This window comes from Pistacia vera, unplaced genomic scaffold, assembly GCF_008641045.1.
Source record: "Pistacia vera cultivar Batoury unplaced genomic scaffold, PisVer_v2 Contig269, whole genome shotgun sequence".
NCBI lineage: Eukaryota > Viridiplantae > Streptophyta > Magnoliopsida > Sapindales > Anacardiaceae > Pistacia > Pistacia vera.
The window spans coordinates 528,738-541,124 of record NW_022196078.1 but is presented as its reverse complement, the minus strand read 5'-3'; the positions used below and the strand labels follow the sequence as shown (position 1 = coordinate 541,124).

Genomic DNA, 12,387 nt, shown 5'->3' with positions numbered 1-12,387 from the left:
AAATGGGAGGTCGAGTGGGACGTGTAGACCGCCGTTGGGTAGGTTCAGGTGGCACAATAAGAGATGTAGGAGAGGAGTCGTTGATAGATGGAGAAGACTTAGGAGTGAGTAGAGCATTTGAGAGAGAATATGATGTACTTTCTGAAGGATTTGGAGGCAACTGAGTGTCAGTGGCAGGCTCCATGGTGAAGAGAGGACTTGTTGGTACTGGAGAGGGATCATCCTCCAGAAAAGGCATTGGAGGTGCAGAACTATTGTCCAGAGCAGTGGTCATCTCAGAAAATAGGAAACTGTCCTCATGAAATATGACATCTCTAGAAACTAGAAACCTTTGTTCAACTGGATCATATAAACGGTATCCTTTCTTATGCATCGGATACCCCATAAAAATGCACCGAGTAGCTCGAGGTCCAAACTTGTCATGGGAATCCAGGACAGTTGAATAGCACAAACATCCAAAGACCCAAAGATGACCAATGTCTGGTGCTTTTCCAAAGAGTAACTCATATGGGGTTTTACCTTTTAAAATTTGGGATGGTATCCGATTGATTAGGTATGTAGCTGTGATCACACATTCTCCCCAGAATGAGACAGGTATGTTGGCTTGGTGTTTCAGGGCACGAGTGACTTCTAACAAATGTCTATGTTTTTGCTTAACGACACCGTTCTGTTGAGGGGTGTAGACACAAGAACTTTCATGGAGGATACCTAAGGATAGAAACAGTAGCAAGCAATGGGAATTGAAGAAATCTCATGCATTATCAGTTCTAATGCGTTGGACGGATAGGTTAAACTGGGTTGTGACCATGGATAGGAAATTCTGAATGTGTGTGAGTGTTTGTGTTTTGGAGGTCATGAGGTATACCTAGGTTCCCCGCGAAAAATCAATAGCTATTGTTAGAAAAAATCTAGAACCGTCATGGTTGGGTGTATGATAAGGTCCCCATATATCGAGATGAATGAGAGCAAACGGGCGTGTAGTGTGTGTGGCACTATTCGGAAAGCTTATGCGAGACTGTTTAGCAAGAGGACAAATTGAACACTTAGGGTGTGGAATTGACGCACTATGACGCAATCTTTGATGCATAATAAATGAATTTTTATTAATACTTGCATTACAATCAGAAAGTTTATTTTCGGTAATACAAGATAATTTTGGGAAAGTTGCGACCAAATCACCCATCCAGTAGTAAAGACCATTTTGAACCTTACCCAAGCCCATTGGTTTCCCAGTCAAATGGTCCTGAAATTCACACATATCAGGAAGGAATTTTAGGACGCAATTGTTATCACGATAGATTTTGGATACAGAAATGAGATTAAACCTAAAACTTGGGACAAATAAAACATTTCTAAGAATTAAATTTTGTGTGAGTTGAGCAGTTCCTCTATGTGTGGCTGGTATGATATTTCTATTAGGCAAATGTACGGAAGTGGAGGATTCTGTGGATATATGGGAAAAATACTTCTGGTTGCAAATAACGTGGTCACTAGCCCCTGAATCAATAATCCAGATATCATCTTTAATTAAATTAAAACAAAGAATAGTACCTGCATAGGATGTCGTGTTTGCTCGGGGAATGTTATTCATCATCTGGATGAGCTGTTGGTATTGTTCTGAACTGATCATGGGTGTAGTGACAATGTTTCCAGGATTAATGGAAGTATGATTGACAGATGAATTACCAAATTTCTGACTGGATGGTCGGCCATGAAGCTTCCAACAATTTTCCCGATTGTGATTTCTCCTCTTACAATGATCACAATATAATTTGCCCCTTTTTGATGATCCAGAACCGTTATTTTGAAAAGATCCACTAAACCCATTAGATGCATTAATATGAGATGTGGAATTTTGACCATTGGATGAAAAAATTAGATTTGAGCCGTTGGTTACATTAGTGCCCCCATATGAGTTAAAATCTTTGTCTTCTTGAATCCCCAGCCGCACAAAAACTCCACCACCATTTCCATTTCGCAAAACACCATCTGCCTTTGCTATCCCATAAGCTTCTCCCCTTCCAATTTTCTTTACAACATCAGAGTCTCCTTGGGTAGCAATGAATGCGGCAGGATCAGCAGATTGGATGAATCTTGGGTGGTTTGGCGTTGACTCTCATCTTGCACCGCCAACTGGTAAGTGCGGCGCAACGATGTGATTGGTGTGGTGGCCAATATTTGGGTGCGAAATGGGAGGAATGCTTCATTCAGACCCATGAGAAAATGAATGAGCCGATCTTGGTTCTTGGCTCTCTAGATTTGGTAGAGAGTCGCCGACGATCCTTCAAAGGGCTCCGCTACTGCATCTAATTCATTCCAAAGGGCATAAAGTTTGTTAAAGTAAGCTGTGATAGTAAGTGTACCTTGCTTTGTTTCGGCAAGTCTTTGTCGGAGGGTGAAGATTTTGGCGAGATCAAGTTGGCCATACATTTCTTGAATGTTCAGCCACATTTCGTGAGCGTCTTCTGTTTGTGGGAGTCCGGCGGCAATATCTTGGGTCAGGGAATTGCTCAGCCAAGCTCAGACGAGTGTGTTGCATTTTACCCAATATTTGTGCATTTGCGGATCTTCTGGGGGCAAGAGGGTTCCATCTATGAACCCCTCTTTGTCCTTTGTGATCAGTGCTCGCCAAAAATTGTGAGCCTAAGTTGCGTAGTTGCTGGATCCAGTGAGAGGTTGTTTCACGAGCACAAGCTCGAAGCCACCAGTTGCCGGAGAATAGAGAGGATCACTTGGTTCTGGGCGTTTTACTGAGGGTGATACAAGTTGGAAAAGTGGGTAAGGATTAGAACCTGTCGGGTTGGTATTCAGACCCAACAGATTTGGGTTTTGAGTGTTGGTTTGGTTATTTTGGGTGGACTGGTTTGAGGTTGGTGATGTGATGGGTTGGTCGTTGTTTGTTGGTTCCATGTGGGGAGTCTTGGTTGAAGCAAATTTCTTTGATGAATTCTGGAAATTTTGGAGAAAAAATTAAAAAAAAATGTGGTTGACTCAATATGTTGGAATTTGTTGTGGGAAATTGGAAAATAGTCTCTGACTCAATCTGTTTGCTGTAAGATGTGGCAGATTGGCTAAAGAAGAGTTGCTGGATGAAAGAGACCCAAATGCCTTGCTTCATAAAATCTGGAAGACTGGCTAGAGAAGATCAATAATGCGGAAGCAAGAAATTAACAAGATAGCTCTGATACCATGTCAGAAGCTGATCAGAGAGAGAGGCAAGAGAAGCAATATGTTGCTAGGAGTATGCCTTAAAGAAGAGACAGTGAGTAATTCAATTGAATCTTTTGTATTATTTTGTATGATTATACAGAGTTCAATTTATACAATGTTTTAAGAGTATAAATAAGGTAATACAATATTACACCTTAATGGTGAGATTACATGTAATCAACTTATTAATGAAGAATAATTCAGGATATCAAGCCTTAATCCCAGCTTGCCATCTTGTAAATACGTAATATTTGCTTTCCAAATTACATCAATTATGAGTTTGGTTTACGTAAATCTAGTGGGTAGTTGAAGGGTAATAATAGATAATAATGAACAATTAATGTGTGTTTTCATTGAAAATTGAAATAGTATTTTTTTTTAAGGGAAACCCGATAATTGTCTTTTCTGCAACTCAAACACAACATCATTAAGTATATCTCACCTTAATGGCTAAAGGGCTAAATGAATAAACGAATATTTTAGATAATTTTATTAGTAGATTTTGTAGAATTGAATTAATTAGGTGGTGGCAAGTGATCTCCCACTATATGAACAAGAGTAGAATATTCAGAGTTTTTAATATTTTGATGGGTCATATATAAGTCAATTATCATCTAGCACAAGCTAGTACCAACTAGATGTTTAGTTATTTATTCATGGGAGAATAACATTTCCCACCCTTCGAGTTTAAAAATGACACTTTCTCACCCTTCGTTAGGTTCTATTATATTTTTCGTTAATATTTTATTAAAAAGACGAAAGTACCCTTAAAATTTTGACTTCTTTTTAATTAGCTAAAAAGTCAAAAAAGAAAAAGTAGTTAGTTCCATGGTTGTTAGTATCCTACGATACCCGATACGTATCATACGATACGATTCGATACAGGTCGCCAACGATACGTATCAGAGAGTGTATCCTAAACCATTCGATACGTTGATATGTATCCTACGATACGATACGTATCCGTTCGTATCCTTAAAAATATCGATATAAATCGATACGAATTTATTAATTTGGATCAAATGTCCAAAAAAAATTCGGGTCAAAACCGGGTCACCCAACCCGATTCACCAAAACCTGTCCAAATTTACCTATTTTGCATGGAGAAAGTGAAGAGGAATATGTATTGCCCATTTTACATGATAATAATAATATAAGTGGAGATATAGATATTGACATTGATCTTAGAATTTTGTGATTAATTTTGATTATGTAATACCGTAATTTAAAGTCAATAATACCACAAAATTCTTTAATTAATCTTGGGGATTATATTAATTTTTAGAAAATTTTGATTATTTTATTAATTTTTTTGAAAAAGACGTATCTTACGGTACGATACGATACGCGATACACGATTCAAAAAATTAGGTTTTCGATACACGATACGATACACGATTTGATAACCATGGTTAGTTCCACCTAAAAAATTAGGAGTAATGCTATGAAATTGTTTAAAGTTAAATGATTTTAATATTTATTTATTTATAACGTCATCAATATCTCATCACTATTATTCAATAATCTATTAAATTTATAGTGTTTTTGACACGACCCGCCTCGACCCTCCCTACCCCATAAGCTCCGGGCGCACCTATGAGACTTGGGCAGCCGAGACATGCCGTGTGGGAATCTAAAAACCTGTATTCTAAATACGTTTTTCATAAAAACATTCGCTTGGATTCGTTTTGAAAGCATAAACACATAAGATATATATATGTATACATTTGAAAATCTAAAAGCTAACTTGTACGTTCATAAAATCCAAAAACGGATGGTATCAGATATTCATATCTTTTATAATCAACACAGGAGATAAACATAAGGATAAAACATAATTCGGTAGCGATAACAAGCATGATATTTTTACACACATGATGAGTCGATGACGTAAGGGCCCAACCTCGAAAGGAATCACTCCTCAGCACGACTCTTCCTGTGAACCTGGGGAAAAAGGTCTAAAAAGGGGTGAGCTGAAATACTCAGTGAGTGGGGGATTGGGGAGAGTTTGCAAAACATTCTTCAACAATAGTCATGGCATGCAATAGTTCTTATGAAATCCTGAAAACAATATGATTCTATGAACGTGTTATGGAAGTAACTAAATCATTCATATATGCATGTATAACTCGTTTTCTAAAATTGTTCTAAGCACTATAATCTCATCATTTAAGCTCAAAACAAATTCTGAATTATAGCTCATCATTGAATGCTTAAAATTCTTTTTCTAGAAACTTAAAACATAACTGTAAGTGCTTATGCTTCTGGGAACAATATTTCCTGAAAGGCATGCTGCAACCATCTATGTCATCACTCAAGAATAAATAAGATTATGAAAATAATAACTCTACTAGTCATGCTGCAAACATCCAAACCATCATTCAATGAACACTCATGATTCACAAAACAAAATCTGGTAACTAAATTTATAACTGTTGTGATGATATAAAATTGAAAACTGATTTTTCTAAAACTATGCACTGATAACTGATTTTGGAGTACTGTAAACTTTATGCTGATAACTGAACTTTAAACTGGATATTGTAGCTTTTACTGATACTGAAAATTATAAGCTGATATCTTATTTTGAAACTGTGGCTAATACTCAAAGCTTTCTTAATAAATATTCTGAAAAGTCATATTGAGACTATCGCTCATAGCTGATACAAGAAATTGAATGTGATTTTGAACATTCTAAAACTGATTATGATGTTAATAACATAAAACTCTCACCGCAACTAGTACCCTCTGGGAAATCTGTCTTACTTGGTGGGCTTCCCGCACGCAAGCAGAGCAAGGGATGTACCTGTCATACCCGACAAGATCTATCATCGCGCGGGCAGAGATACTAAAACTGTCGTACCTGGTGGACCACTCAACGCCCAGGCAGAGCTAATAAAATATGTCATACCTGGCGGACCACTCAACGCCCAGGCAGAGCCAATAAAATCGGTCATACGCGTGGACAGAGCCAAAATCTGAAACTATCATACCCGGCGGGATCCTGCATCGCTCGGACAGAGCTAAAAATCTGTATCTCTAGGGGATGGGTACTTCGTAGGGTGGTTTGAAAACCACTTATATTCTTATACATAGTCTAAAATACTTTTCTTTGTGAAAAATGTATAGTTTGCTTGAAAAGTATGATATTTATGCCCAAGGTGGAAAAATATAGATTTATGAACATGCCTCAAAACTGACAAATAAACCCTTTTCATTTCTCATTTAGTATATTTATCAAAATCACTAAACTCTCATTTAATCATGCATCTCATGTTAATCTCAAGTAACATATATAAGTCAAGAACATACCACATATGTGCTTATAAATCATGCATATATGACATAATATTCAAAAATCACATCCAGGGGTGAAATTGAAAATTTCCAAACATGTTTTAAAACTGACAGTTTAACCTAGATTAAAAATTACTTTCAACATCACATTACCATAGCATATGTCCGACACTAATCATAAGATATATACCACATTTCATATAAAAGCAATCATGCCAAAACGTATGAAATTCCATGCAAAATGGGGGTAGAATGCAAGTTTTAAAACTTACTATCAAAACTGACGAATGCACCCCTTCTCTTTTCTTTTTTACAAGAAACCATTTACCAACATCATGAACCTCAACCCGTATACAACAACCAATTCTCTACTCTCAACAGCAACATTTTATTCATATAGCATGAACACATATAAATTCTTATACCAAACTTCATCAAACATTTAAAATAAAATCACAAGTTAACAGCAAGCATGGATTTAAGGATTTGGAAGAAGATTTGTTTAATCCACTCACCGAATCAGCTATAATTTCAATGGGGCATTCAAGACAAATATACGTTACCCAGTAATATTTTCAGTCATTTCAGAATCATAATACTATTTAAAACACAATTTTCTTTCAACCATTTAAATTCAGCCCTAATCTAAACCTCATGAAACTCTCCAAATTAAACTAGACACATATAGGATTCACCAGAATTTAAAATTCATTAAAAAAAATCCAATACTTCGATTTTGGGGTGAAATCAATTTTCAACCAATCTCTAATAAGTCTAAACAAAATCTGAAATTTAGCTTCATTTACAACACCGAAACATATATAAATTTTCAGTTTAGGCGTCTAATTTCACAGCATAACTTTTTATAACCAAAAACATATTTTAATAACTCTTGGTTCTTTAGGATCAACATATATGCTCTACCCATATAAAACTATTGCATTAAATCTCCAATTTCGGTTAACCACAATAGTCAGCCACCATATCCAATATACAATTTCCCATAATTTCTTTTCTATTCACAAACACTATGTATATGCATATGCCACATGCAGGCCAAGTTCAGCATTTCTAATTCTGCCATTTTATAACCTTTCTCCATCTACTCTTCAAATCAACAACATCCACAACCATCCTATGGTACAAACAATATTCCAAATAATCAATTTAAACATAACTTTTAAATGCCTGAAACAATAAACATCAAGTACCATGCAACTTGAAAAATGCAAACTTTAGAAAAGGATTCAATGCATTTTCCACTTACAAAAATTTCCAGATTTCATCAAGACATGGTGCTAGAATCGAAACTGGACATGCAGCACTTTAAAGTCAGCTCAGCCGACACATGCAAGACAGATTTAACAAGATATCACACCAAAATTTGGATCAAACACTATAATAGAAATCAACACTTTACATGCAAACAGGAATTGAGTTTTTAAAAGAGTTTTTGGCTGGTCCACTCACCATTCAGCTCAACCGAACTAAAATTGAAGGCTCAAGCACTCTCCTCCATTCTTCTCTTTCGTTCCTAGCATGATCAGAACAATAATGGGTTAATTTCTCTTGGATTGAAGAAGAAATTTAGAATATCTACCTCCCAATCTACATGCATGGACTATTAGAAACTGGGTTATGGCCGATCTACTTTTTTTCTTTCTTCTCCCCAATTCTATTTCGCTTCATTTCCTCCATGGCTCCCTCGCTCAACCTTTCGGCCAACCCACTTTTTCTTCTCTTCTCCTTTTTCTTTTCTTTCTCTCGGTTTTCTTCTCTCATCTTTCTTCTTCTTCATTTTGGGCCAAAATCAGCCCATTTTCTTTCTTTTTTATATTTTTAATCTTTCTAAATTTATGCTTCTGCCCCTAGATTATAGGTAATCTCGCTAAACCCCTACCACATCAGCTTTTCTTTTAAATAAACCTCCAGATTTAGCCCTTTGTTCTTGCAAACCCAGCAGCTTCCTTTTCTTGCAATTTCATTCCCAATAAAACTTTTAAAAACTAACAGAAATCCCCTTCCATAAAAATAAAATCACACAGAATACGTAATATGTATTAGGATTAAAAACGGGGTTTCACAGTTTTTCATTTTTCGAAATTAATATAAAAAATCAATATTCCTAATTAATTAAATAAACAAAGAAAAAAAAAATATTTTTACACTTGAACTAATAAATAATCGAATAAAGACTTTTACTTAATTAAATTTTAATTTATAATAAACTAATTAAGAAATAAACTATTTAAGAGTATTCTCGTCTTTTCAATCAAATATTAACAGAAAACACTAACAGAACCTGACGAATGGTGGAAAAGTGTCATTTTAAAACTTGACGGGTGGGAAAGTGTCATTTCGTCAAACCTTGGGTTTGAAAATGTCGTTCTCCCTTTATTCATTTATAATTATTATTATTAGATCAATCTCCATGACATTCCCACAACACAACCAGAGCCATGATCCATCATCAAAGCCTGTTGCTAAGCTTAAAAGCACTTCTCCTTTTCCCTTTTAAGTCCTTTTTGTATGAGTTTGGCTACTATAATTAGATGTAGTGGGGGGTCTTGTGCTTTCTCATCACATGAATTTATCTAAATTAAAACATGATTGGGAAATTGGGTCTCACACAACACAAGTAACCATCTACTTTAATTGAAATGATCTTTTGTTAGGAATGTGAGGTAGTTTTATGTAGAGCAATATGTTTCGAAAATAGTTAAGGAATATATTTTCTGTGTTATGAGTTGGACGATTGTTAACTATCAAAAAAACTAACTTATTAGGTGATAATACTTATTTGTCTTCATACGTTTAAGATCCACCTATGTAAATCTGATATAGAATGTAATACTCGTCATTTTTATTTTGTATTGAAAATTATTATCATCTTACTTGTTTGCCTTTTTCTCTAATTGGTCTTGCTAACTGAGATTGGCGAGAAGGGGTTTCTTGGCTATTTCTGACACATATCAAAGGGTTCTATAAGCTCTTAAGTTTGAGTCCCCTCAAGGACTAATAGGGGTGATCATTAGGGCTCTTACTTGGCCAATAGTTCCAAGACCCTAGGATATTAGCTGAGGTGCGCGCAATCAAGGGGTTATCTGTCTATTTGTGAAACATATTGAAGCCCTAAAATTTCATCAAACTCTAGGGGAGGTTTTGTGAAAATTATCCTTCTATTTTTCAAGTGAGAAGTTGGGCTTAATTTAAGGTGAGCAAGTTCTAGGATGGGTTCAACCTCTTTGTAACCCTCCATACTTCTGAATAAATTATAGTTGAAAGAAAGAATGGTATGAACAAAACAAAGGGAAAGACAGTAAACCCACCACGATTTTTACATCTATATGCCAACTATTAGGTAGAACCACTTCTATAACTACTGTTACGAAGGACTCGATCGATATGTTCAAGAATAGTCACTTTCATTTCTTTTTTTCCCTCGCAATCAAGTAACATTCTGACAAAGGAAGACAGCAACATAAATTTGACTTGGACAAAATGAAAGATCAGGCCAACTTAAAACCCACAATATGCTTTTGTTTGATCACATTTGATATAACTTGGATGAAACCCAAGTATATTTTTTACTAGGAATGAATAAAATATGGCACCTTAACATGTTTTATTGGTCTAAAAGATTCACCTTAACTTGCTTGTATATCTTTGAAAGAGTAAACGACTTTTTCCCACCCAAGGATTGCCTTAATAACAATTTCCCACCTGAAAAGTTTCAAAATATCACTTTTCCACCCAAAGTTTATATTCCGTTAATACCTAAAATACACTTTACTTTCTTAGCCAATGTTTGGCGAGTTACCAAGAGCCAGGGTAAGAAGGGGTTTTGTATAGTGGAGGCTGGTGGATTGAATAGTGGTGATCGATTGGATATTCACCATCGGAATCAGTCAAAAATTAGTTAAGAATAGGAAACCCTAGTTTTACGATAGCTGGCAATAGACAAGAAATTAGGTGCTAGAGTGAGAGGGGTTTTTTAAAGAGGAGACTAAATGTTCAAATGGTGGTAACGGAGAGAATTTTCCTCATAAAAATCGGCCAGAGTTGGCTTTGGGTAGTAACATAATATTAACTTTGTGTGGGAAAATGGTTTTTTGAAAACTTTTTGGGTGGAAAGTGTTATTAACGCAAACCTTGCGTGGGAAAAATTCGTTTACACATCTTTGAAATTCTGCGTGAACTTCTGAAGCGGCTCTTGTCATTTCATACATTCCACCATCTTAACAACATTAATGTTGACTACCAGAGGTTAATTTCTCATTTTAAAATCAGTAATGGAAGTCATTTTCAAGTGCAGACATTTGTATTCTTAACAAAAAAACTGGATCAAAAGACTTCAACTTAACCAAATGTAAAATCAAAGTCGATAAAAGTTATTTGGCCTTCGTTTTTGCATGTAACATAATTTTAAGTTCACACCTGAGAATTAAATAAGATAATAGTCATGAGCCCTACTACGTTGAAGGGAAAGGATTAAAAAGTAGCATCAAACTAATTCAGAATTTGAATCAATTAATTATGAACAGAAATGTACATAATATGAAACTAACTAATTTAGCAAAAGCATCCATTAAAAGAGCTTGCTTGCAAATTCTTCAGTGGCCTCATTACCATTACTTGAAGAAGATGCTGCAAGAATCCTGAGTTCTGATAAACTCCTTCCCAATTGTAGAGCAACCTTCATTTCTAACAATTCTCCATTTTCTCTTCTCTCAGCTCCATTCTCACACAATATTGACTCTATTGTCTCTTCCATAGCTTAAAGAAACCGGCATTGCTACGGTACATCTCAAACACCATCCCAACTTGCCCACCGTGCTCAAATGTGTTTATGACAGCCATGGCTCCACAATGAATCCTAGCATCACACCAGTGAACCAAGAGGGCTGATTGCCCACAAAGGTTGAACCAATGGCTGCAAGGCCTGTAACAAAGGACGAAATCGCCAAAATTTTGTTCAGTTTCAAAGTTTGTTACCCAACCTAAGTAATCCAGATCTTTCCTCTTCAAAACCTCAACAATGTTTCTCATTTCTTCTTCCAGCTTGAACTCCAACCATTCCCATTTATCTTCCCTTGAGCCATTGCTTTCGCCTTTGTTGAGGCCACCACACTGCAGGCTAACACGGAAGGGAACTTTTCGATCATTTTGCCTAGTAAAGGAAGAGGGAATGCCTTGTCCAGCGCCAAAACTTTCTCCAAGCTTCATACATCAACAACAGTTGGGTTGCAGGGCCACGACTGTTTGAAGTTTCTGTGAAGCGCTTGAACAATCTAGCCGCATTTCTTTGTTCTTCAGCGAGCTGAGATGGTTGAATAGTGGCATCATCACCAACATGCCAGTGGCCGCTCCATAAAGAATGGTAGAAGAGAGCTTGAGAGCCAAAATCCTGATCCATTTACACCACTTGTGGTGCAATTCCTGTCATTAAAGAAGCGGTGAGAGTGATTGCATTAATGGATGATAAAGCAGCTGGTTCCAGTTGTTCCTCTGCTCTCCAATATCTATGCATCTCAACTCTTCAGCTACAGCCTCCATCATTTCAAAAGCTTAGAAATCACTCCGAATCGGGAGCATCCCACTCTAGTGAGAATTATTTGTTAAACTGATATTGGGGCTGGACCTTTCTCCAAATGAGTATTAGTTGGAAGTTTGGAAGAGAAAGATGGTTCAAACTCAACCTGAAATTGGAGCACTCATGTGGGCCTAACGTCTTTCTTCTATGAGAAAAAGGTGCTTGAAGCTTGAGCTGTCGCCATTTTATACACAATAGTTTCTTTCTAATTTCTGTTTGTGTGTCAGGGATTTGTAGTTATTGTTTTTGAGGGTTTTGATAAGAGAGCGTGCAGTGAATTTGGGTTG

At 36.3% G+C, this 12,387-nt stretch overlaps 1 pseudogene; it reads right to left on the bottom strand.

Annotated features, from left to right (window-relative positions):
- Positions 1–11,064: 11,064 nt before the first annotated feature.
- LOC116133378 lies at positions 11,065–12,066 on the bottom strand (annotated as a pseudogene).
- Positions 12,067–12,387: the final 321 nt, after the last annotated feature.